At 31.7% G+C, this 24,395-nt stretch overlaps 1 protein-coding gene and 3 long non-coding RNA genes across 5 annotated transcripts in view; 2 read left to right on the forward strand and 2 right to left on the reverse strand.

The window, feature by feature from the left end:
- Positions 1-1,560, reverse strand: part of LOC139482721 (uncharacterized) — a 15,451-nt gene extending 13,891 nt beyond the window's left edge. The window contains exon 1 of the long non-coding RNA XR_011654928.1: positions 1,449-1,560. This is a non-coding gene — a long non-coding RNA (uncharacterized lncRNA). The remainder of the gene's footprint in view (positions 1-1,448) is intronic.
- LOC139483478 (uncharacterized) overlaps positions 1-24,395 on the reverse strand; it is a 766,788-nt gene that overhangs the window by 281,476 nt on the left and 460,917 nt on the right. The gene's annotated exons all lie outside the window — the stretch shown is intronic.
- On the forward strand, positions 1,442-14,691 carry LOC139482723 (uncharacterized). Its single transcript, XR_011654929.1, has 4 exons — positions 1,442-1,658; positions 8,186-8,246; positions 10,066-10,478; positions 12,983-14,691. It is a non-coding gene; the product is annotated as an uncharacterized lncRNA (long non-coding RNA).
- On the forward strand, positions 15,226-16,415 carry LOC139482726 (uncharacterized). Of its 2 annotated transcripts, none has more exons than XR_011654936.1 (3): positions 15,226-15,336; positions 15,686-15,764; positions 16,331-16,415. It is a non-coding gene; the product is annotated as an uncharacterized lncRNA (long non-coding RNA). The 2 variants fall into 2 exon arrangements; XR_011654935.1 differs by lacking the exon at positions 15,226-15,336 and adding an exon at positions 15,378-15,543.

Here is a 24,395-nt window from a genome sequence, read left to right on the forward strand (position 1 = left end):
CGGAAGATTTATAACATGTAAGACATCAAAAGACATGTTTTTCAAAAACGATATCAAAATGAAAAATATTATATTAAGACAACTGAAATTTCACAGATAAAAATTAATTTAATCAAAATTAAAAGATTGAATAAATCACTTAATAAATCAGCAAAAAAAGCAGTACTATACATGTACCGTAGTTAAACCATAGCCATTGAAACAGTTTTAGTTTTATCATGTTTATAAAAAGATATAATAAATCTATTTCAGCATCGGTATAAAAAAGTGGTCACCATGCAGTTGCAAAAATATAGACCTCAGGCACCGATTATTTTTAGTTATAAAATATACATTTTGATCGAGGACAATGTCTTTCATGATTCTTCTATATACTCTTATTTATATTTATTTACTTATATACAATTTTGAAATCTAAAATGTAAATATACAACAACACTTTAGATGTAGCATCGTACATATCCCCTTTTATATAAAGGACAAAACAAGCAATGATTAGTTATTTTTTTTAAGGAAAAAAAATATTGTTATAAACTATTAATATTTTTTTCTCCGGGGCGCTAATTTTCTTCTCCAGACGTTATTTTTCCTTCTCGGGGCGCTTTTTCTTTTCCAGGCGCTGGAGGGCGGTTTTTGGTAGGACCGTAAAAAAGGGCAGGATAAACTAAAATGAACTAGACAGTTCACTAGTTACAGTACACTCTTCTGGTAGGGTTGCTGTCTTTTTTTACACATTCCTCATTTCCATTCTCAATTTTAATACAAAAAAGGCAGAGTGAAAAATACATAACAACTAATAGAATGCAGGATGTAGGTCCCTTATCTATACCTTTCACAGAGGGTGGTAAAGGGTTATTTTGTGCAACGTGATCCCTGTGTTTTTATTTTACTTTCAACGTGTTAACTTTTTAATTTAAATTTAATTTAATTTTACAAGACTGGGGCCTCGTGCAATGTTTTCTGCTAATTTAAATTTATGTGCATAATGATTTTCAAATGCTTATTTTGCGTGCTCAGTATTTTTCAAATAAAATTCAAACACTTAAATTGGCAGAGATCGTCAAGAAATATTATTTTAAAAGCTGTAAACCAATTATATCATAAATGTGTATACTAAATCGGGAATATCAAGTAAAACATAAAGTTAAGATATACAAGCAGCAGGGGCGGATCCAGCCATTTTGAAAAGGGGGTTCCCAACCCAGGACATAAGGGGGGGGGGGGAGTTCCAACTATGTGTCCCCATTCAAATGCATTGATCGGCCAAAAATAAAGTTTTTTTTCCATGAAAGCACCCTTCCTTACCACAAACTTCACACTTAGTGACCAACCCTTATCCCCTCCCCCCCCCCCAAAAAAAAAAGAAAAAAAAAAAGAAAAAAACATAACACCCAGTCCCTCTTTAAACGTAAATAATGCTCTCACACTTGTTTTAACTAAATGTTTACCATATAGGACCATATATATTGAAATCATTTCAACAACACTCAACAGGATACTGTCGTACCGACAAGTTTTCATTCTGATTTAGCTAGAACTGCATCTTCAAGTTCAAGGTCTTACCTGAACTGGTTCCCTGATTGCATACATTGGATAACAGACGTTCTTCGCACTGCATGTCTTGACTGTTGTAGAAGTTGAACTTTACCAGTTTGAAGGTGAGGATGTTTGTTCCATCCACAGACTTGTTACCCATCACCTATTCTGTAAATTCCACCTTTTTCAGACGAACCACTTCGGTTTTTGGGAATCCTCAGGTTACCTGACAGTGACAGGTATGCGGAAAATCTGGATTCAGACTATTTTTTTGTCATTTGTTTGACCTCAATAATGTCAACTGGTTAATGCTTATTAGATAGAGCAATTATTTATCTTACACGTACAGTTTAAAAAAAAAACAATTTAAAATTCAGAAATAAAGTTATTCATTTTAAAAATCAATCTACCAAATCTATAGACCTATTCAAGTGCACCTTTGGCTTTGGGTCCAGGGTGTTCTTGACTTTTGATTGTATTTAAATTGAAGTTGTGTAGGACTCTTTGTAAACAACAAATGCTGGCATGAATATATCATACTTGTATTAGTGACTTAATCACAATGAAAATCTGTTATAGATCAAACTAATTAAAAGTCTCTGTTTTTTTTTTTACATAAATCTAAGCTTTACTTGCATACAATCCCTATTTTTCTATTCCTCCAAATCAGGTCATGCAGAATTTCATGAAATTTTGTAGATAATAAGGACAAACTATGTAGATGTGCATATTGACAGGAAATTATTAGTCATTATATTTTCTTATACAATTATTTTTTCTTACACTTATTTAATTTCTCCAATGACAATGTGGGGACGTGGGGTATGTGAGCGTGCTCACTAAGGTTCTTTAATTTAATCAGTATGACTTTAAAAGATGATAATACAAATACTAAAAATCTAGACAAAATAAGGCGTATAGGTCCAGTTTCCAATTTGTTAGCCATCATGACGCAGAACAGCAAAACCAAGAATTCGACTTTATTTATAATTAATATTGGACAATGCTGTTGATGTAAAATTACTTCATTCCAGGCCCTTTAATGTTTTTCAAATAGTTAATATTACCAATAATTGATAAGTTCCAGGTCGACGGTTTCAAACAGAGTATAGAAAACTGTGCATCTTATAATCAGCATGACTTTATCAGATGATTAAATATCCAGGCTAAAATAAGGCTTACACATTTTTATATACTTTAATTTGTTCATGGACCAGCGATTTCACGGGTTTGTTCTAGTCTTATGTAAAATTTAACAAAATTGGACACAATAGATACTACACTATATTTAACCTTGGTTCTAATAAAAATAGTCAAATATAAATTTTGATCTCGACTTTTTGCATTTTCCCCGATCTGCATTTCATTTTTTTTTTCTTTCACATGCGTATAGATGTTGTCTTGTATTTGTGCGGATCAGCATTTCTTATTTGCACCGATTGTGTACATGTTAATTAGAATGTTAGATAGATGAAAGTTATTTTTATGCACCATAACATTATGTTTTCTGGTCTCTGTGTCTGTTCGTCCGTCTGTCCCACTTTAGGTTGAAGTTTTTGGTCAAGGCTGAGTTTTTTATGAAATTGAAGTCCTATCAATTTAAAACTTAACTAGAACACACCCGCGAAATCGCGGGCATTTAGAGCGTATTTGAAAGGATGTAAAGTGTTGTAGGAAGAATTTTGTAAAAGATTTAATAACTTGAGAATTTCAGGAAAAGTATCAAAAGTCATAGGTACCTGGGGACAGGAAAATGTTTTTTTTAACCCTCCTCCTTTATTTCCAAAATTCACATTTTTTGTTTTCTATTAATTTCATTATGAACATACATTTAGTGTACCTGTATTATGAACATACATTTAGTGTACATGTATTATGAACATTCCAGTCAGGAGCCTGTAATTCAGTGATTCAGTGATATTTGTTTTTCGTTCATTTTTTGTACATAAATAAAGCTGTTAGTTTTCTCAATTGAATTGTTTAACATTGTCATTTCGGGGCCTTTTATATCAGACTATGCAGTATCGGCTTTTGCTTATTGTTGAAGGCCGTTAGGTGACCTTTAAATGTTAATTTCGGTGTCATGTTGGTCTCTTGTGGATAAATGTCTCATTGGCATTCATACCACATCTTCTTTTTTTTGTAAAACATTTAGTGACTTGAGTATTTCAGAAAAGGTATCAAAAGTCATAGGTAATTTGGGACAGGATAATTGTTTTTCTAGCCCGGCTCCTCCTTTTTCCACCAAAAAATCCTTTTTTTTTTTGTTTGTTCTCTATTAATTTTAATGACACATGAATAATTTTAGCGCTTATCTGTATATTATGAACATTCATTAAAAGGGGGATCGGGGCAGAGGCGGATTTAGGGGCGCCCCCCCCCCCCTTTTTGTGGAAAATAATTGGTTGCTTATATAGGGAAACACTGAAGCAATACCGGAACGGGCCCCTCTTAGGCAGTCAACGGGCCTCTGCGTATGAAAATTTCTGGATCCGCCACTGCGTAGGGGCCCTGATCCCAATATCCCGGGCTTGAAAACATGAAATCCTGAGGTTATGAATGTATTATACAAATTAAATATCTCGACATCCCGAAATTCGAAAAAAGAAATCCCGGATCCCGAAATGGTCAATCCTGAAATTTCGATCTTAAAAACACCCGTTTCAGACGTCCCGAAAGTATATATTTTTTTTACAGTCAATTCTTAGTGTAATAATTGATCCACAGCGGTCATTGATATTTTATTCAGACCCTCTCTATTAAATAAACCCTGTGACTGCCGTGGATAGTAAACTTGAAAATGATATCAGACAGAAAATACACTTTATTCGTAGTATATGTATTTGTTTTAAAGTAAAAAAGAAAAACGCAAACCGGAGGTCTAATCTGACTTAAATTTCGTCCAATGACGGATATAAGACAGAAAATACACTATATTCGTAGTATTAATGTATGTTCAAAGTATACAGAAAAACGCAAACCGGAAGTCTAATCTGACTTAAAATTTCGCCCAATGACGGAAACATATCCGGACGTCTTTTTTCTTGTTTTTCACCCAAAATAACTCAATCTGAATAATCATATGAATGGATGACAAATACGATTATGCACTGTACCCATAGGACACAGAGGCATGATGATTAATTTATTGTGGAAAGAAGAGAAGCGACACCAAAAATGAGGTCTTCTCGTTTAATAGTATAGATACACATGTTACTTATGATATGATCCTTCTAAATTTATGTCACAATTTTCAAAAATTGAGTATTCAGATTAACAATTATTCCTAGATGTTTTGACATACTGGCAACGTATGTATGGAACTATTGACATGAATGATTCTCGTAAAATAATGTCAGATCTTGCAATGAAGTTAAAATTTATTAATTTATACTGCTTATTTCACAAAATAATAGTAAAAATAAAATTATGACAAAGGGTCATTGTTTTTTGTCATTTGTTTCATTTCAAATTGTCTTAAGGAGAAAAGAGAACCATTTCCCCTGATCTCGCTGAAGCTAATTACCTAATTTATGTATATCAACACTTTGGTTAGCTTGCTTTCTTTGTTTGTATATTTTGTATAATTATTTTTTGATAAGGTCCAATTGAATTTAAATATTATATACAGGTTTAAATACCTATATATGAAGATGTCAATCTTAATTACAAAGCTTCAAAACAAATCAAGGAGGCCAACTAAAGTTTTATCCTACATACATTAGGAAATTAGCTGTAAGGCAGCAAGAAAAGTTTGTACTATGACGTTAGATGCAATGTTCTAATGAAAGATAACTCTTTTCTTCAAAACAAACGATAAAAAAAAATGAAAATTACTCATAACTTTTTTGAAAGGTTGGTGACATACACTTTTTTTGCTTTATTTCGAAGATTACACATGGCACTTTCCTTCTTGAAATTTTTTATGAATAAATCACTGGCAGACATTTTTTAAAACTGGAAACATTTTTATTTTTGGGGGGAATGAAATAAATCATATTTTGACAGATCAAAACAATACAAGTCTTAAATTTTTTAATCTGTTTTTGATAGATACAAATCTACTGTTTAACGTGAATCAAGAACTATGCTTGTAGGTTTGATATAAAGGATTTTTCTGAGAGTTTAGATAAGCAAATATTATGTTAATATTCAGGAAACTAGAAACTAAGGTTGCTATAGTGACAAAAATAAGTCGGTGACCCCCAATTTTTTTCATCACATTTTGTTCCTCAAACATGAAATACCTTCACACAAAATTTTAAGGAAAAAATCACTGGTAGAAATGAATAGGTTGTTTGGTTTTTAAGTAACAATACCTAATTTGTTTACTATCAACCAACTTGACACTTTTTCACACAAAATAATTATTTTAATTTGTCGGATGGTGTGAAAAAGTGTCCTTCAATTGGACATTATTTCATGATAAAGTATTCTGTCCTACAAGGTTGACATTCAATAAGAGGACTTTTTCACAGTGAAAGGTGTCCTTTAAAGGGAGATAATAAAAAAGTCACTGATCTTTAATTCTGCTAAGGTTTTTTTTACCTATTCTGCATCAAGCAAAGAAAATGAAAGATCTAGTCGATGAATCATGACTTATTGGGAGCTGCCACAAGCATCAAATCTGAAGAAGCTTCTTGACATGAGCAAAATTCAGTACACAAAAGGTGGCAGAAATACAAAATTGGGGGGATCCCAGATGTGGAACGTGCTAAATGCTAGAAGTAAAACTCTGAAATTTAAACTATATCCCTTTCAGGTCAGGTGAGCTTTTCTTATCACTTGGCGTCCGTAGTCGTGCTGCCCCTGAATTGAAAATTTTAAGGAAATTTTGCCGTTTTTGGTTATTATCTTGAATATTATTATGGAAAGAGATAAACTGTAAACAGCAATAATGTTCAGCAAAGTAGGATCTACAAAAAGGTCAACATGACCAAAATGGTCAGTTGACCCCTTAATGAGTCATTGCCTTTTATAGTCAATTTTTACCAAAAAAATTCTTCTCTGAAACTACTGAAACAAATTTAACCAAACTTGTCCACAATTATCATTAGGATATCTAGTTTTAAAAATGTGTTAAATGATGCCATCCTGCGAACAAAGATGGCCAAAAAATTGTAACTAGGGTAAAATGCAGTTTTTTGCTAAATCTCAGAAACCAAAGCATTTTAAGCAAATCGGACGCGTTTAAATTTGTTTCGTTAGGTCTAGGTCTATCTGCCCTGAAATTCCTGTAACAAACAGGCAAAATGTTGTTGGGTTGCTGCCCCATAATTTGTAATTTTATAAAAATTTTGCAGCTTTTGGTTATTAACTTGAATATTATTATAAATAGAGATAAACTGTAAACAGCAATAATGTAGAGCTAATTTTATAGACCTCCAAATAAGACATCACCTAGACTCATAGGTTCATTAGATAGAGATATTTGTAAGCACTAAGAATGTTCAGTAACACATCTGATACTAGTAACGATAACAATTCTGTCTGATGAACTGTAAGAGATGCAGTGAAAGCGCTTAAACAGAAACATTATGTTCGATTTATATTGTGATTTTTTGTGTTTTATATTTTTAAGTTCTTTGAAATTTTTTTCATACATTGTTGGTCATCAAAAATTAATATTTACATGTACTTGGGATCTTTTGAATGTTCAAAACTGTTCTATTTGCTTAAAAGTAAATCTGAAGCAATTTCTAGACAAGCTTCGATCATCAGGGTAAAAAGCCTAAATGTGACCTAAATATTGATTAATCAGTTAAGCTAATTCTTTTTTTTTCATTAATAAAAAAATTCTACAGATGAGTAAGTATATAACTTATATCTATTTCAAGCAAAGATATCACAGAATCTAAATAAAAAAAAATAACTTTGCATTATTTGTTTAACATGTTAAAGGGACAGTATGGACTCAGTTCATCATTATGATTGGAGCACTGTGCATGCTGTGTATATAGTATAATAGATTTATTATGTCTAGTCTCTTAAGTTTGGTTAAACTGCCTACTGGGAAAACAGTATTACATGTTTTCATTCCCAATTACTACTATAAGTCAATTATGTGTGAAGAATTTCAATTTCATGGGTTTTAATCTTGGTTTTGAATCCCCCACAATGTGATACATCATTAGAATTTGTGTATATGTAAATGAAGAGATATGAAAATGTTATCCTCAGTACTGTCTCAGTTACTTAATCAAAGACAATAGAAATATTAAATTAGGGTAATAAATATCCCTCCCCCCAATGAACATTGAGAAGTTCTTACTCTGATACACATTTTAATGATCAATTAAATCATCTTTAGATGTGAGGACATGCATGGATATTTTTAATACTCTTTCCTTACTTAAAAAAAGCACCTGGTTTTCTTAAGAGCACAAAATTTCAGGGCCTCTATATATTTACTATTCTCCTGGATACTGATTTGTGAACATTTAAAAACAAGGCAGCTAATGCACTCATGTAACCTCAACAGCGAAAGTGACAAATGTATAATTTTCTTTATAATTTTATTTACTTTTTTCAATTTCTCATTCATGTGATGTAAATTTTCTGTTAGAAACTCACACGACTCTCTATCTAAACTAGTGTGACAGTAACACAAGACTAGCTTATCTTAATTTTGCATATTTTTTGTTTCTAGGTGTACAACTGTGCAAGTATTGAACATCAGCTTGAAATGCAATGTGACCTAAAAGACAGATGTAAGTAAGGATAAAATAGTCAATGATATGGGAAATGTATGAAATTGCAAGAAAAAGTTGACAGGCATATTGTTTTACACCTGTCCCTCCGTCGGTCAGTTAACTATATGTCAAAGTACAGCGTTCAGCAATGATCATACTGCATTATGCAGTCATATATATTAAAGGCCCTGAAATTACAATTGTAAAATAATTCCAATCTAATGAACTAAATATTGATATACAAATAAAATAACTAAAAACAAATATGCAACACAGCAACAAACAGCAATCACTGATAATGTCCAGGTTCCTGACTTGGGACAGGCACAGAAGATAGCAGTGTTAAACATGTTTAAGTGGGATCCAAGCCCTCATAAAATCATATTTTTGATATTCTCCTCAAGAAAATCTGATAAAATGTAATTAACATCAACCATTGTCAACACTTTTAAATGTCGTACTTAACTTTATTTGATTTGTGCTTATATAAAGAAGATGTGGTATGATTGTTAATGAGACAACTCTCTACAAGAGACCAAATGACACAGAAATTAACAACTAAAGGTCACTGTACCACCTTCAACAATTAGCAAAGCCCATACTGCATAAAAGGCCCCAAAATGACAAATGTAAACAAGAAAACAAGAAACCCAACAGCCTAATTTATGTACAAAAAATGAACAAAAAACAAATATATGTAACACATCAATAAACGACAACCACTGCATGCTTTACAGGCTCCTGACTTGGAACAGGCATATACATTACATTGTACCTTAATATTTTAATTCCCATATTGGTATAAAATCTATTGTATGTTTTTTTCTTTTTTTTCTTTAAAAAGTTATATGCAAGGGGGGGCATATGATAGTCTGTGTCCCATGGACCCATTCATCATTTATTTATTCAGAGAAATTATAAATCTATATGAAAGGAATAAATAATGAAAAATTTTTCATATTTTTTTTAAATCTTTTAGAAAAGTCGTCTCCTGAAACAACTGAGACAAATTTACCCAAATTTGGCAACAATCATCATCAAAATAAAAAAATTGGGGGAAAATGCAGTGTTTACTTATATCTCTGAAACTAATGCAAAAGTATAACAGATGCATTATTTCATGCATCATCAAAGGCCCCTTGGAGCCTCTACTTTCTATAGCCATTATTGTTATAGCTGGGCAGTGGTCATAAACTTATGAAAATAAGTCAATTATTTAACCTCAGAGCACTACCCACAGATTCTTATCCTGTGTATTTGATGAATAATTTTTATTACAACTAGTTAACAGCGCAAGATATGGAAAGCAAGATATGGAAATTTATTTTTCTTCTGTGGTTTTATAACAAAATGAAAATAATATTTTGATAAACATGTTGTTGTTAGTAGTGGTTTTGTGCTCTCTTGAACCATCAGACTATTACTGTACTGCAATAAAAAAAACATTAATGAATATATCAGGGATTTACTGGAACTTAAAGTAATTGAAAACTTGTTCAAAACCCAAACTGCACTTTAACTTTACTTTGCCTCAACCATTAAGTGTTGTTGAATGTTTACACAATGCTTGTTAACACCAAACAATGATCAAGTCACTTTCATCATTCTCATATTATCCTGAATATGTTACGTTTTTAATAGGAAAAAGGATAAGTTGGAGATATATTTACAAGCAGGGACATCTGTGTCCCATGGACACATTCTTGTTTTATTTATTACATATCTTAGTGTATTAAAGTAATTATACTGCTTCCACCTATATTCTAACAAAGCTCTATCTCTTTAATGGATAAATAAATGATACTAGTCAAGAACTCAACAGATAATTTTTTTTCAGGTTCTCTGGTCGTAAGTACCTGTTGGCCACACACATGAAGATTATCATTGATCCTGCTTTCAGCTAAATATCAGAAAAATTAAGAACAAAGGAAAATATGCTGAAACTGTACAGTCACCGGTCAGGATTATTTCAGAAGTGAAATTATAATACAATTTATGTAACTGGTTAATTCCTTTGATTTGTAATTTTAAACAACACACAGAGACTTTGCATTATTGTTTTACAAGAGAGACACCAAAAGATGCAGTCAACATTTATCATTTTTATCAAAATACGCCCAGGACAAACCATGGGTACACTTAGCTTGAAAGATGGTACGTGCTTTCATACCAAAATTGCCTGGAAGTAAAAGAAATAAAGAACCATTCATGTCAGCAATCAGGGGATAGGATGAAAGAATGCAGAATAAGGTACTGTCATATTCAGTCTTAATAAGAGTCCTGCTGCTCTATATATATATATATATATATGCTTTTTGTTTTTGTTAAGCCCCATCACAGCGTCACTCATGAGTTTAAAAAGATCTTTCAATTTTAATGCAAAAAAAATGGCATTTTTTCATCAAAGGGAGATAATTTAGAGCTTTTTTTAATGATAAAAACATTTCAAAAGTCATCTGGGGCCAAAACAAATTGATTTGTTTGGTTGTTTTTTTGTACCATATCATATATTAACCTCTGATAGTGTAAAAAATAAAATTTGTATTGAAAAAAATGGTTAAATTTTTGCTGAATTTTAATACCCTTGAGTCTCCTTAAGATCCAACTTTAGGTGACAGGAACGGTCTTGACTTGGAAAAGCCACATGCAAACTCAATATTGCTCCCCTTTTAAATCTCGATCAGTGTTTGTAAAAAAAAAAGTAACATAAAACAATACAGGTTGCCAGGAACATTCAATTGAAGAAAGGGAAAAGAACACAACTCTTCGCTAAATAATTTTGAAAAATTATTGGCTATACTATCTTTATTTATAAAAATTTCAGAAACATTATGTACATTATGATCATGTTGATTGTGTGAAACGTCACACAAGGCAATCAAAATGGTCAGGGGGAAAAAGAAGTTTTATTATAAATGTCAAATGGTTATAGCTTGTTGTTCGGTGTGAGCCAAGGCTCCGTGTTGAAGGCCGTATATTGACCTATAATGGTTTACTTTTTAGCCCACCTGGCCCAAATCATCATTGGGGTATCTAGTTTAAAAAATGTGTCCGGTAACTCGGCCAACAAACCAAGATGGCCGCCATGGCTAAAAATAGAACATGGGGGTAAAATGCAGTTTTTGGCTTATACTCAAAAACCAAAGCATCAAGAGCAAATCTGACAGGAAGTAAAATTGTTGATCAGGTCACGATCCATCTGCCCTGGAATTTTCAGATGAATCTGATAATCGGTTGTTAGGTTGCTGCCCCTGAATTGGTAATTTTGAGGAAATTTTGCTGTTTTTAGCTCACCTGGTCCGAAGGGCCAAGTGAGCTTTTCCTATCACTTTGCGTCCGTCGTCTGTCGTCGTCCGTCGTCATTAACTTTTACAAAAATCTTCTCCTCTGAAACTACTGAGCCAAATTTAACCAAACTTGGGCACAATCATCATTGAGGTATCTAGTTTAAAAATTGTGTCCGATGACCCGGTCAACCAACCAAGATGGCCGCCACGGCTAAAAATAGAACATTGGGATAAAATGCAGTTTTTTGCTTATAACTCAAAAACCAAAGCATTTAGAGCAAATCTGACATGGGGTGAAATTGTTCATCAGGTCTAGATCTATCTGCCATGAAATTTTCAGATTAATCGGAAACCTGTTGTTGGGTTGCTGCCCCTGAATTGGTAATTTTAAGGAAATTTTGCTGTTTTTGGTTATTATTTTGAATATCATTATAGATAGAGATAAACTGTAAACAGCAATAATGTTCAGCAAAGTAAGATTCACAAATAAGTTAACATGACCAAAATGGTCAGTTGACCCCTTTAGGAGTTATTGCCCTTTATAGTCAATTTTTAACCATTTTTCGTAAATCTTAGTAATCTTTTACAAAAATCCTCTCCTCTGAAACAACTGGACCAAATAAAACCAAACTTTTCCACAACTATCATTGGGGTATCTAGTTTAAAAAATGTGTGGCTTGACCAAGCCAACCAACCAAGATGGCCCCCACGTCTAAAAATAGAACACAGGGGTAAAATGCAGTTTTTGGCTTATAACTCAAAAACCAAAACATTTAAAGCAAATCTGACATGAAGTAAAATTGTTTATCAGGTCAAAATCTATCTGCCCTGAAATTTTCAGATGAATCGGACAACCGGTTGTTGCACCTGAAATGGTAATTTTAAGGAAATTTTGCTGTTTTTGGTTATTATCTTGAATATTATTATAGATAGAGATAAACTATAAAAAACAATAAATGTTGGCAAAGTAAGATCTACAAATAAGTTAACATGACCGAAATTGTCAGTTGACCCTTTTAGGAGTTATTGCCCTTTATAGTCAAGTTTTTACCAATTTTTTCGTAAATCTTAGTAATCTTTTACAAAAATCTTCTCCTCTGAAACTACTGGGCCAAGTTAATTATAGATAGAGATAATTGTAAGCAGCAAGAATGTTTAGTAAAGTAAGATCTACAAACACATCACCATCACACAGTTTTGTCATGAATCCATCTGTGTCCATTGTTTAATATTCACATAGACTAAGGTGAGCGACACAGGCTTTTTATAGCCTCTAGTTTTTAAAATTATTTGGATGGAGAGTTGTTTCATTGGCACTCACACCACATCTTCCTATATCTATAGTCTCAACCTATCAACATAATCAAAATTGTTGATTTCACAGTTAATATTTACTTTTAGCATGTTCAGCAGAAAAGAATGTTTTTGTTATATTTTATTAAATGTTAATTTACTTTGTTCTTATAGGCAGGAGTGAAAGGAAGAGAAAGCAAGGCATCAGTAAAGAAACAGATCAATTTATATTAATATGTAATAATTCCATCTGAATATAACAAACATTGCACATGCTATGAAGATTTATTCACATGTTTACTATGATTTGTAGTTATATTTTATTGTATGTATTTTTAATATTAAAAGTACATGTATTTTACTTTAGAACAGTATTTTAATTTTTATATTCTGCTGTGGAGAATATCGAAAAAATTAAGAAAAACATAATTAGAGATAGTTTCTTCCATGTTTTCTGTGACAAAAAAAATGTGCAAATTAGGAAAATTAAATGAGGCAACATTATTGAATATTTTTGAGCTGGAGTATTATTTTCATTCCTATTTTAAAACTTCATTGGCATTTGAAGTAATGAGTTGAACTAGTTTTTATGAATTATTTTGTTTTCAAGATGTACAACAGTAGAGTAGGTTAAGGTTTTGTGTACAATAGTTTACTATGATGTAATGGTCAAATAAACTTGAAACTTTGTACTTTCAAGTGTTCATTATGAAGTCAGTGTTTTTTTAAACTATTTCAAATAAGTTACAGAACATGAAAATCTGATTATGGAAGCAGAGTATAATGTGTTATGGACATGATGGACACATATCTTAATCCCATAGAGCACCAACCTCCTTACCAGCCTCTCAGTAATGGCATATTGACTTTGACAATGCCCTTAGTTTACACTGAAATATTTGTGATAAGTCCAGGTTAAGGAGAACCACTAAAAGTAGGTCAGGGTCGATTTTTATACTGGCTTATGCAGTTGAATAAGCTTTTGGACAAACAGGTGCTTAGGGATTTTAATAATCCTGAACCCTAAATCATGGTTTTATAACTTACAATCTTTTGCAGTTGACATGTTATTTTATGCTTAAGCCAGTTTAAAATCGACCACTTATTAATAGGATTTAGAGGAGGCCTAGGCCCCCCTTTTGGAGGGACAATTTGGTTGATATTATATTTAGGAAATTACTGAAGCATGACAAAAGGGATGCAGTAGAGAGCAGTTCGTTAATATTTCTAAGAAAATACTTTTTTTTTTTAAAGAATAAAAAGTATGGTTATAAACAAAATACATATTTTTTTCAGTTAAAAACATTTTTTTTATGAATCAAAATTTTAACAAATGTTGGAAACAAATATATGTAAAAACTTTTGTAAAATCTGAATGATTTTGTTTTTTTCCTGGATTTTTCCCAATGTGTTTAAAAAATCAAAATGCATAATTTTTGCTTGTAGATTTTATTTCGGGATTTTTCCCGAAATATGTAAAAAAAATCTATGTAACAAGTGTGTGTCAGATGTTAGATTTATATTTTCGGGATTTTCCCGAAATTTGAAAAGAAATTATCAGTCATGAGATTTAGCATATACTTTTGACTTTTCGGGATAAATCCCGAAATATTGGAAGACATCTGTGTTATACATGTTGTACTGAATGATTTTATTTTTGTCGGGATATTTCCCGAAATGTATTTCAGATCTGTTTGTTAAAATGCTCTGCCAACATAATAATAACATTGAGAATGATTTCGGGACATATCCCGAATAATTAGTTTTCACATTCATCTTTACTACAAATATTTTGAAACTTTCATATATTTTGGGAAATTTCCCGAACAATAAATGTACATTTTATGAATTATAACAATAAAAACATGAAATGTTGTAAAAAATGTGTGTTTCTTTATGACATCTTCATTCAATTTATGGTGAACATTGAAAAAGATTATAAAAAGGAATAAAATGGATTTTACTCTTTTAAAATAGAGTCTGTTACAGACTTTATCAGAAAAAAATCATTGGATATATAGCAGTTTGACAAACACTAATTTTGATCATTGAGAAACTTAATATTTCATTAACAATAGAACCTGATTAAAACGTTCAGCTGATTTATACAGAGTTGTCTCCCTGTAGTGTTATGTACCACCTTAAGGTGTAATACTACCAAAGCATGGTACGTCACATCCGGTTGCATACGAAAGTAGGACTAAAAAAATATTCCCTTGAATTTGACAGTAGAAAATTAACCCTGCATTTCAATGTACTTAAATTTTTTTGAGTCGTAAATATGTATGTTGGATGTCTGAAATAATCATTCTTTTTTTATTTGATGGTCTTATAAAATATTTTGGAACGTTAAGGTTACATACTTACCAAAGCAGGTAACCAGTAAATAACAGTGTTAAAATTGGGTTGTTTACTTCCGGCGGTGGTTACTTTCTTATATGCAATGAAATGTAATGTGACATTTTCACTGTATCACTGGAAAGGATTTAACTTTACACATGCAAAGTATTTCTTTGGTTGAAATAAAGGTAAATACTGTACAATTTTTTTTAAAAGTGCCAATTTAACAGACTAATAGGGAAAAATCAATGGTGGTATTACACCTATTTAGGGAAACTAAATGTGCACTCGTGACCCTATTGTACTTTCATTTTTAAAAGTTATTTATAAACCAGTTCATACATTGTAAACATGGACTATTCGGAATGGATTTAGACACAGAAAGCACGTTTGAGGTAAAATTGCATTGAAATGGGGGTTTACGGGTGTTTTCTAAGTCAAATGGGTGGACAGACGAAGCTGTATTTAGATTACTGTCTTAAATTTTAAATTACCCTTACAGTTTTGTTTATACAACATGTGAATTTTTTATTTCAGTGTTAACCATGTTCTGAAGAGCATTCTGTTGAAAAATCTTATATGTGAATTGGTCTGCTGATGACACTTCAGCATTAAAGTATGTATCAACTATCATCATGTTTTTTGTTTTTTTTTTGGCCGCAAAAGTTTACAATTTGCCATTGTGCCGTCTACATTTTGCACAGACAATAACTGATCTTAACACTTATTTGTCCTGGATTTATACACATCAGAATCCAGTCTCACATACTTAAACTTTATAATTCTTACCAATTATTTTTTGTACCAGCATTCCAAGGGACATAACCCTTTTTAAAAACATTTTGAGGTATTTTTTTTATTACTCTTTCTCCCCATTTTCTAATGTAAAATACAAGAACGTGGACTTTTTGTGTAAATCCATTAGAAATATACTGTTATGAGTAAATAAAAAGACTTTGATACCAGTAGCAATAAATGATTGACTGAAAGGGAACCGTTATTTGTCACACTAGGGGAACAGACCAAAAACTCAAGTTACACATAAGGGCTTATAGAAACTTCCGTGTAGACTGTTAACATTTATAGAGTCAGTTCTTTCAGCTAAAACACTTTAATTATTGATTTAACATTACATCTATTTCATTTTTGTGGGAAAATAATCACATTTGTTTTATTTTTTAGACAAAAGATATCAAGTTTTGATGAAAAAGGAAGGAAGGAGGAAAAATGGACCAAAACAGACCTTCAAATGAACTCCTAAAGGTGCAATAAAATTGTTTATCATCTTAAATTTGTCTTTTGTATTCTATTTAATTGTTTGAATGCATAGATCATGAGTTTATGATCAGATATTAGTCAACACTGCATTTTATAATGATACACTGAAATTAGGATTTTTCGAAGAAATTAGACTGAAATTGCCGTAGGATATGGCCTTACATTATAGTGATTTTCTCTGAAACTATAGTTCTGACTGAGACAAAACTTGACAGTTATGCTTGAAATAACTTGCAATTGGAGGGAAACAAATTACATGAAGTTTATTTGACATTTAGGTGTTCTTTAATTGCAATAATTAAAGGGTTTGCAGAATTATGACAAATTTACAATTATTGAATGCAAAGCAGACAACCATTACCAGTGATCTTTTGGGATTTTTTTTTGTTATGAGAGTGATTCCATAATTTATAGTGACTACCCTTTGTCAAATATTTGTAAATATTTGTGTATTGATTTTGTTTGTGAATGTTTTGTATCTGTACTTGTGTGTTCAATTATCACGAAGGATAAAAAAAAGAAGATGGAGCTTCAATACATAATAACAAATTGTCATGTAAAAAAAGGCACACTATTCAAAATATTTAGTTTGTTTACACAAATCTCATACTGTATTTCATGCATTCTAAATTGATGACGACACATTAGAATTTCAGATAAGTCAAATACTTTTGTCCAGTCCGTCCCTTCAACTTCAACTTAATCATGTTAATGAGATTTAAATGTATCTTATTTTAAAGCTTTGAGACAGTAACCCAATAACATAAAAGTGTAATGACATAGTTCATGTCTGTTCTTGGTGCCCTGTGAAGTGTTTTAGGAACTGTTGTTTTGTCTTTTTAATAAAAATTTTCTGCCATGCTATTTTACTTCTACTTATGTAATTTGATTGCCTCCCTGGTATTTTATCCAATATTTTCTCTGGTTGAGAGGTGTGGTATACATCCATGTTTTGTTAATAAATTTCTTATAGTTTGTGTAAAAAAAGGAATTAAGTGTATTGTTGTTGTGTAACTATGTTTCTTACTTCTTATGTAAAATACAGAAATACATGTAATAACCAATATTCATTGTGTTTAACAACTAATCACTCAGAAAAAAAAGGGTGATTTATATATGTTTAAGGGCATACGATACAGTAGAGATCCCTCGTTGATTTTTTCTTAAAATTTTGATAGAAGGTCAATTTCAATGTGTACTTTTCAAAAATGCAAAGAAAACAGTACCTTCATGACTTACTTTTTGAGATAATTTGGTTCGAAATTTGCATATTTGGAAGAAAATCCCTGACATTTCATAAATTATGACTTTTAAAGAAAGTAACAATACTTTTGAATGAAAAGTCATAACTTAACCGGGTTTTTTGTAAAATATTCCCTTGATCCATGGCATCAACATGCTGAAACAAGTTTAAGGTTAAATCAAATCATCATGTTCCGGATTTAGGTTGCTATATCCGAAATAAAGAAATTGAACATATTTTTGCGTCTTTTCGGCAGTGCAGAAAAAAAGTTGATCGTTGATTTTTTCCTGAAATTTTGGCGGAGTGTTCTTGAAACAGTACTTGATTGATTGCAAAAGAAAAAAATTGGGGTCCATGTGCTTGTTTTTTCAATAAAAGCCATAAACCTTAATTTTTTACGACGTCTGTCAGTATGGCGCTAAATTACGTTAAATTTAGTTTTAATCGCAACAACGTCGTGTAAGCATTCCCGCCGTACACGAGTTTGCAGGTGTTTTTCAAAGCGTTGATACTTATCATAAAAATTTATAAGATGGTAAATCATAAAATGAAAAAAAAACATTTGTGCTTAACATTTACGAAACGAAATTTGGACAGGAACCTTTTCATAAAAAAAAGACTATAAAAAAGAATTCTAGCAGATTGCTTTGACAGATGTACGACAAAAAAGAAAATCTGATTGAAATAAAGGTGCATCTCCGTCCGAGATTAGTTCTAAATTGCTTCATGAACTGTAAGAGGATAGACAACTTTATTGACATCACAAAATGTGAACCAACTATAAATTAAGTGAGGCGATACCTTAAATTGACAACAGTATAACCTTCAACAATGACAAAACCGATACCGTATCGTCAACTTTAGGTCTCGACGTACTTTGATTTTTATTTTATTTTTACATTCAAAAGATAATCATCTTTCAAATTTAAATTATAAGCAGTACTTCTTGTTTTATAATAAGAGCTGTTTTGTGCAATTTAACTCATGCCATTATTGCCTCAATCGACCGAAAATGAAGTTGTAATATAATATTTCATAGGAAGTGCAGCAGCCGGTATAAGAGAATAATATTGAAAGATGTCTTTATCAATAGATAAGTTACATAACCTTTTTTTTACGGCGTATACGTATGAATATTGGCGTACTTGTTTGTCTAGAAGTAGAGCTATATTGAAAACAATTTGTTCGTCTGTCCGATCGTCTAATTATACGACGAGTTTTAACGTGTGTACACTTTCTGATCTGTCTGTCTGCAATTAGTGTAAATTTGCCGATACTTCAATTTTTATCTCTCAATACATTGAAGTATAATAGGGACGTGCTTATACATGCAAATAAGAAGACGTGGTATTATTACAAATGAGGCAAATCTCAATCAGAGACCAAATTGCTTAACGACTATAGGACATCGGACGGCCTTCAACAATGAGTAAAACCCATATCGCATAGTAAGCTATAAAAGGCCCCTATACATGGCAAATGCAAATCAACTCAAACGGGAAACTTACGGCCTGATTTAAGTACAAAACAATGAACAAAATACAAATATGATGACCAATACCAAAAGACACCATTTAATTACAAACCCTTTTAACAGCATGTGAACGTGCGTTTTTTTGTTTTGGTCTATTACATACAGTTTCATATACAAAAATAATACATCCAATTAAACAAACTAACGTGTGACAATTCTGCATCTATTGGTAATATTTTGCTTAAATTCAAACCAAAAACGGCACCAATATTTTTTTTTGAAATCTTTTTAACGGACTTTTATTGACAGTTTTTCTACATACACATACAATATAATATGTTTTTAAAATATCAATTAAAATCGGCAATTTTTTTTATGTACCAATTTCAAGTCCAGAGCAGGATGAGACAATCTCTTTTTTATTATTTTATTTACGAATAGGGATGTTATACGACCTTGTCCACCAATGAGGGTCTCGCACATGCAGTCGGTTTTGTTATTTCATTGATAGTCTGTTAAATTTGGCCTTACAATGTACAATGACAATGTTCCGTAAAACTTGGAGGCTGCCAAATTCTAAACAAGAAAAGAAAAAAAGACACAAACTTAACTATTTTGATTCTGATATTTTTCAGTTCAAGATAGTATTATTTACTTCGAATTCATTATCAATAAATGAAAATAACTGTTCTCGTCATGAAAAATATTGCACAGCTGTACAACACTCCGTAGTAATGACTTTTGTGTATGGATTTCAACACCAGACCCGATTCGGCCACCCTATAACAATAGATTTTGTTAAATTTTTACTCATTAATCACGGGTTCATACGTTTTCTCATTTCTAAAAGTTTCATTAAAATGACATTTGGATGTCATAAATGTGTAATTAAATATTTGCCGCTGGACGTTAAGTAGCTACCAATACTCATAATTAGCTATTGCAGGTCGTTATGTTCCGAATTGTGTTATTGGGCCGTGCAGTTTTGGCAGTTATTCAGTGCCAGACTAAAAAGCTCCACAATTCTTCTTCCGTCTTTCCATGTCAGTACTCTCTTCCGTGTCTAACACCATTTCATCAATTTCGTCATGCAAAATTGTATTTGATTTATTTTTGTACATCTCAAGTATTTCCTTTAATCTAACTGCTCTTCGGTGGGTTTCTTGTTTTTTTAGAAACGGCATGGCCACTTTTTTAGCAGGTACTTTTTTGAAATTCGCGCAACCGAAATTAATGACGTCAGAGAATATTCCGCGAAATATGACTTATTCTAAAGCGACGTCGCGAAATGTTAACGTTCTTCTTAGAAACATCGCGAAATTACAACGTTCTGGTTACCAACGTCGCGAAAACAACACGGACAGTTTTGAAAACGTTATTATCTGCCCCTGCTACTGTATCGTATTCCCTTAACAACAAATCATTCAGAAAAAAACAAGGGTGATTTATATATGATTGACAACGAATCACTCACAACAAACAAGGGTGATTTATATATTATTGACAATAAATCACTCAGAATAAACAAGGGGGATTTATATATGATTGACAACAAATCACTCAGAACAAACAAGGGGGATTTATGTATGATTGACAACGAATCACTCAGAACAAACAAGGGTGATTTATATATGATTGACAACGAATCACTCAGAACAAACAAGGGTGATTTATATATGATTGACAAGGAATCACTCAGAACAAACAAGGGTGATTTATCTATGATTGACAATGAATCACTCAGAACAAACAAGGGTGATTTATGTATGATTGACAACGAATCACTCAGAACAAACAAGGGTGATTTATATATGATTGACAACGAATCACTCAGAACAAACAAGGGTGATTTATATATGATTGACAAGGAATCACTCAGAACAAACAAGGGTGATTTATATATTATTGACAATGAATCACTCAGAACAATTAAGGGTGATTTATCTATGATTGACAATGAATCACTCAGAACAAACAAGGGTGATTTATCTATGATTGACAACGAATCACTCAGAACAAACAAGGGTGATTTATATATGAATGACAATGAATAACTCAGAACAAACAAAGGTGATTTATATGATTGACAATGAATCACTCAGAACAAACAAGGGTGATTTATATATGATTGACAACGAATCACTCAGAACAAACAAGGAAGATTTATATATGATTGACAATGAATCACTCAGAACAAATCACTCAGAACAAACAAGGGTGATTTATATATGATTGACAACGAATCACTCAGAACAAACAAGGGGGATTTATATATGATTGACAACGAATCAATCAGAACAAACAAGGGTGATTTATATATGAATGACAATGAATAACTCAGAACAAACAAGGGTGATTTATATATGATTGACAACGAATCACTCAGAACAAACAAGGGTGATTTATATATGATTGACAATGAATCATTCAGAACAAACAAGGGTGATTCATTGATATATGATTGACAACGAATCACTCAGAACAAACAAGGGTGATTTATATATGATTGACAATGAATCACTCAGAACAAACAAGGGTGATTTATATGATTGACAACGAATCACTCAGAACAAACAAGGGTGATTTATATATGATTGACCTTGTGTGTACTGTTATAAGTTAATACCTTTATGTTTCAAATATTTTAACTTCACTTACACCAAGACTTGTATTTTCCAAATTAGCTCCATTCTGTAAAGATAATTCCACATCTTTAAGATTTCCCTTCTGAGCAGCTCCACAAAGTTTATGTAAGTAAAACAAAACTTAAGCATTTCTCTCCTGCACATAATAATTAGGTATGATACATGAAATAATTCAAATTAAGTAAGTAAGTAAGTATATTGGTAATTATAGTGACATGTGTGTTACAATGTTACATTTTTTTATTTAACAAATTAACAAACTACTTTTTATAGTCTGAGTTATTCTACTTATGATGTCCACTTTTACAGTTTACTTTTCAAATGCAGTGACAACAACTGACCAAGGCAGTGTAATTGTTGTTTGTAATTTCAGAGTTTTTGGAGAAAACACAAAAACTTTTGACGCTGTATAATGTATCAGGTTTACTCCTTGAAATTTTGTCCATTACAATTCTTATAACTCTTGTCATTTTGATTTTCTTTTATTTTTCCTCTATGAATCTCCCTGACCATCATCCCTTACGGCCTCTATTATGACAAGACCTACCTATTGTATTTATTGTGAACTTGTTCTCGTCCTGAATATGCATGAAATATTTGCCACTGGACGTTAAGCAACCAACAATCAAGCAATCCCTCTATGAATACAATGAACTACACACATGTAGCTTTCTGTACAGTTTAAAGACAAAAATAGGTCACATGACTATCGAAATTTAAGAAGAAAATCTTACCTTATCCCAATCTTCCATTATATCCTGCAAAAAAAGAAAAAAACACATTTCTAAATATATATATATTAGTTTATAATTCTAATATTTTAACCATTGATTTAGGTCATAATTTTTCTCCACTGTGTAAAGGTTAATGTATCCATCATCTGCGAAGAAGTAAAGGGTTGACAAGGCATACAGACATAAGTTTACTAAAGACAGTTGATTTTATTATCTCCACTTTAACATGTAAACTTTAGTTTACCATAAACAATACCTATCCAGTTGTTACAACGACAAGGTACATGGACATATAGACAGTATATTGAAGTAAGTTGATTTGATTATCTCCCCTTTTACATGTTAGGTAGCAATACACAGTTAGGAAAAAAACTTAAAATTGTACAAAAACTTTCATATTTAAAAAATTCACAGGGGCCATAATGCGAAACTAAACTTCTAACTGTGTATTGCTACCTTAAGGATTAACATTTTTTTTCCCAATTCCACTTTAAATGGATTTCGGTTTTCTACTAGCTAAAACGAGCAAATTGGCCTGCTAGTTTTGAAAATCGGTTCAGAAATAAATATTTTATGAAGGTTAGCAGTTGACACTGAAATGCGTCAAAAAAGTGATTTTATGAAACATGCCATGTCAAAGTGCATTTTCTCCATTTTTAGTCAAATTTCTAAAACTATACCTTCTAAGCCTGTCTTTTCTTGTTTAAAAACTTAAATTAACCTTAACAGTAGACAAATTTTACAAGTTAAAGCTATTTTAAAGCTCTAGAATGTCAATTTTGTTGTGTATTACCATACCAAAGCCTTGGTTAAAATTTAGTAAATACTGAATTCATTTATAATAGCGGGAACAAATTTAGGCTTAATTCATGCTAAATTGTGACTTTATACTTGCTAAAATAATAAATTTGATTTAGTCGCATGAAAAAATATAAAGCGTTCCCTTCTAAGATTTCTACATAACGCGCAATCTTCTTTTCCAAGGGGTAGCCAATAAAGTTTCAATTTATGACGGAACCAAGTCTTTGTGTCAAAATGTCTATATTGGTTGCTAAGGACAATAAACAACAAAACTAACATATATTGTCATTCTAAAGGTTGTTTCTCCCTCAGAATTGTATCTATAACCTAGTTATCAATAGATTTGTGGTATGATTTGTCTAAAAAAAGCAATTCTTTGCTTTGTCAAATGCCATAAGGTAGCAATACACAGTTAGGAAAAAAACTTAAAATTGACACTCATAATTTTTAAACACCCTCTTTCCCCTCCTGTCTAACAAAGAAGGCTTTATATGTGTGTTATGCATGTATATACTTATAGGAAGAGAATCTTCCATAGATTTGATTTCCAATGGTCATAAGTGTGAAATATAATCCCTCTTGGGTGTAACCATGGCAACAATCTGCATTTCTTAAAATATAGCAAAAAAGGGGGGTGAACATGTCACAAAAGTCTCCAAAATTTGGTCTAAAGGAAAATTTCAATCAATTACAGTAATACCTTTCCTGAATCCATAGGTTTATATCTATCAAGTGGTCCCAAAAAAATCATATGCTTATCTGCTCGTTTTTCCATAAAATTGAATTGAAAAGATCGAGCGCAAAATCTTTGTTGATAAACACTACAATAATGTATGGACCTATGAACGGTACGGATAGGAAAATACGTACTGTCAATCATATAAATGGCCTATAAAACATGTTAAAAACAATCTTAATGTTCATATAAACCCACTAAGAAGGCTATATTATTCTTCAATTATCAAAAATTCAATTTTATTGTACAAAAACTTTCATATTTAAAAAATTCACAGGGGCCATAATGCGAAACTAAACTTCTAACTGTGCATTGCTACCTTAGACCACTAGAAAT

This window comes from Mytilus edulis, chromosome 7 (assembly GCF_963676685.1).
Source record: "Mytilus edulis chromosome 7, xbMytEdul2.2, whole genome shotgun sequence".
NCBI lineage: Eukaryota > Metazoa > Mollusca > Bivalvia > Mytilida > Mytilidae > Mytilus > Mytilus edulis.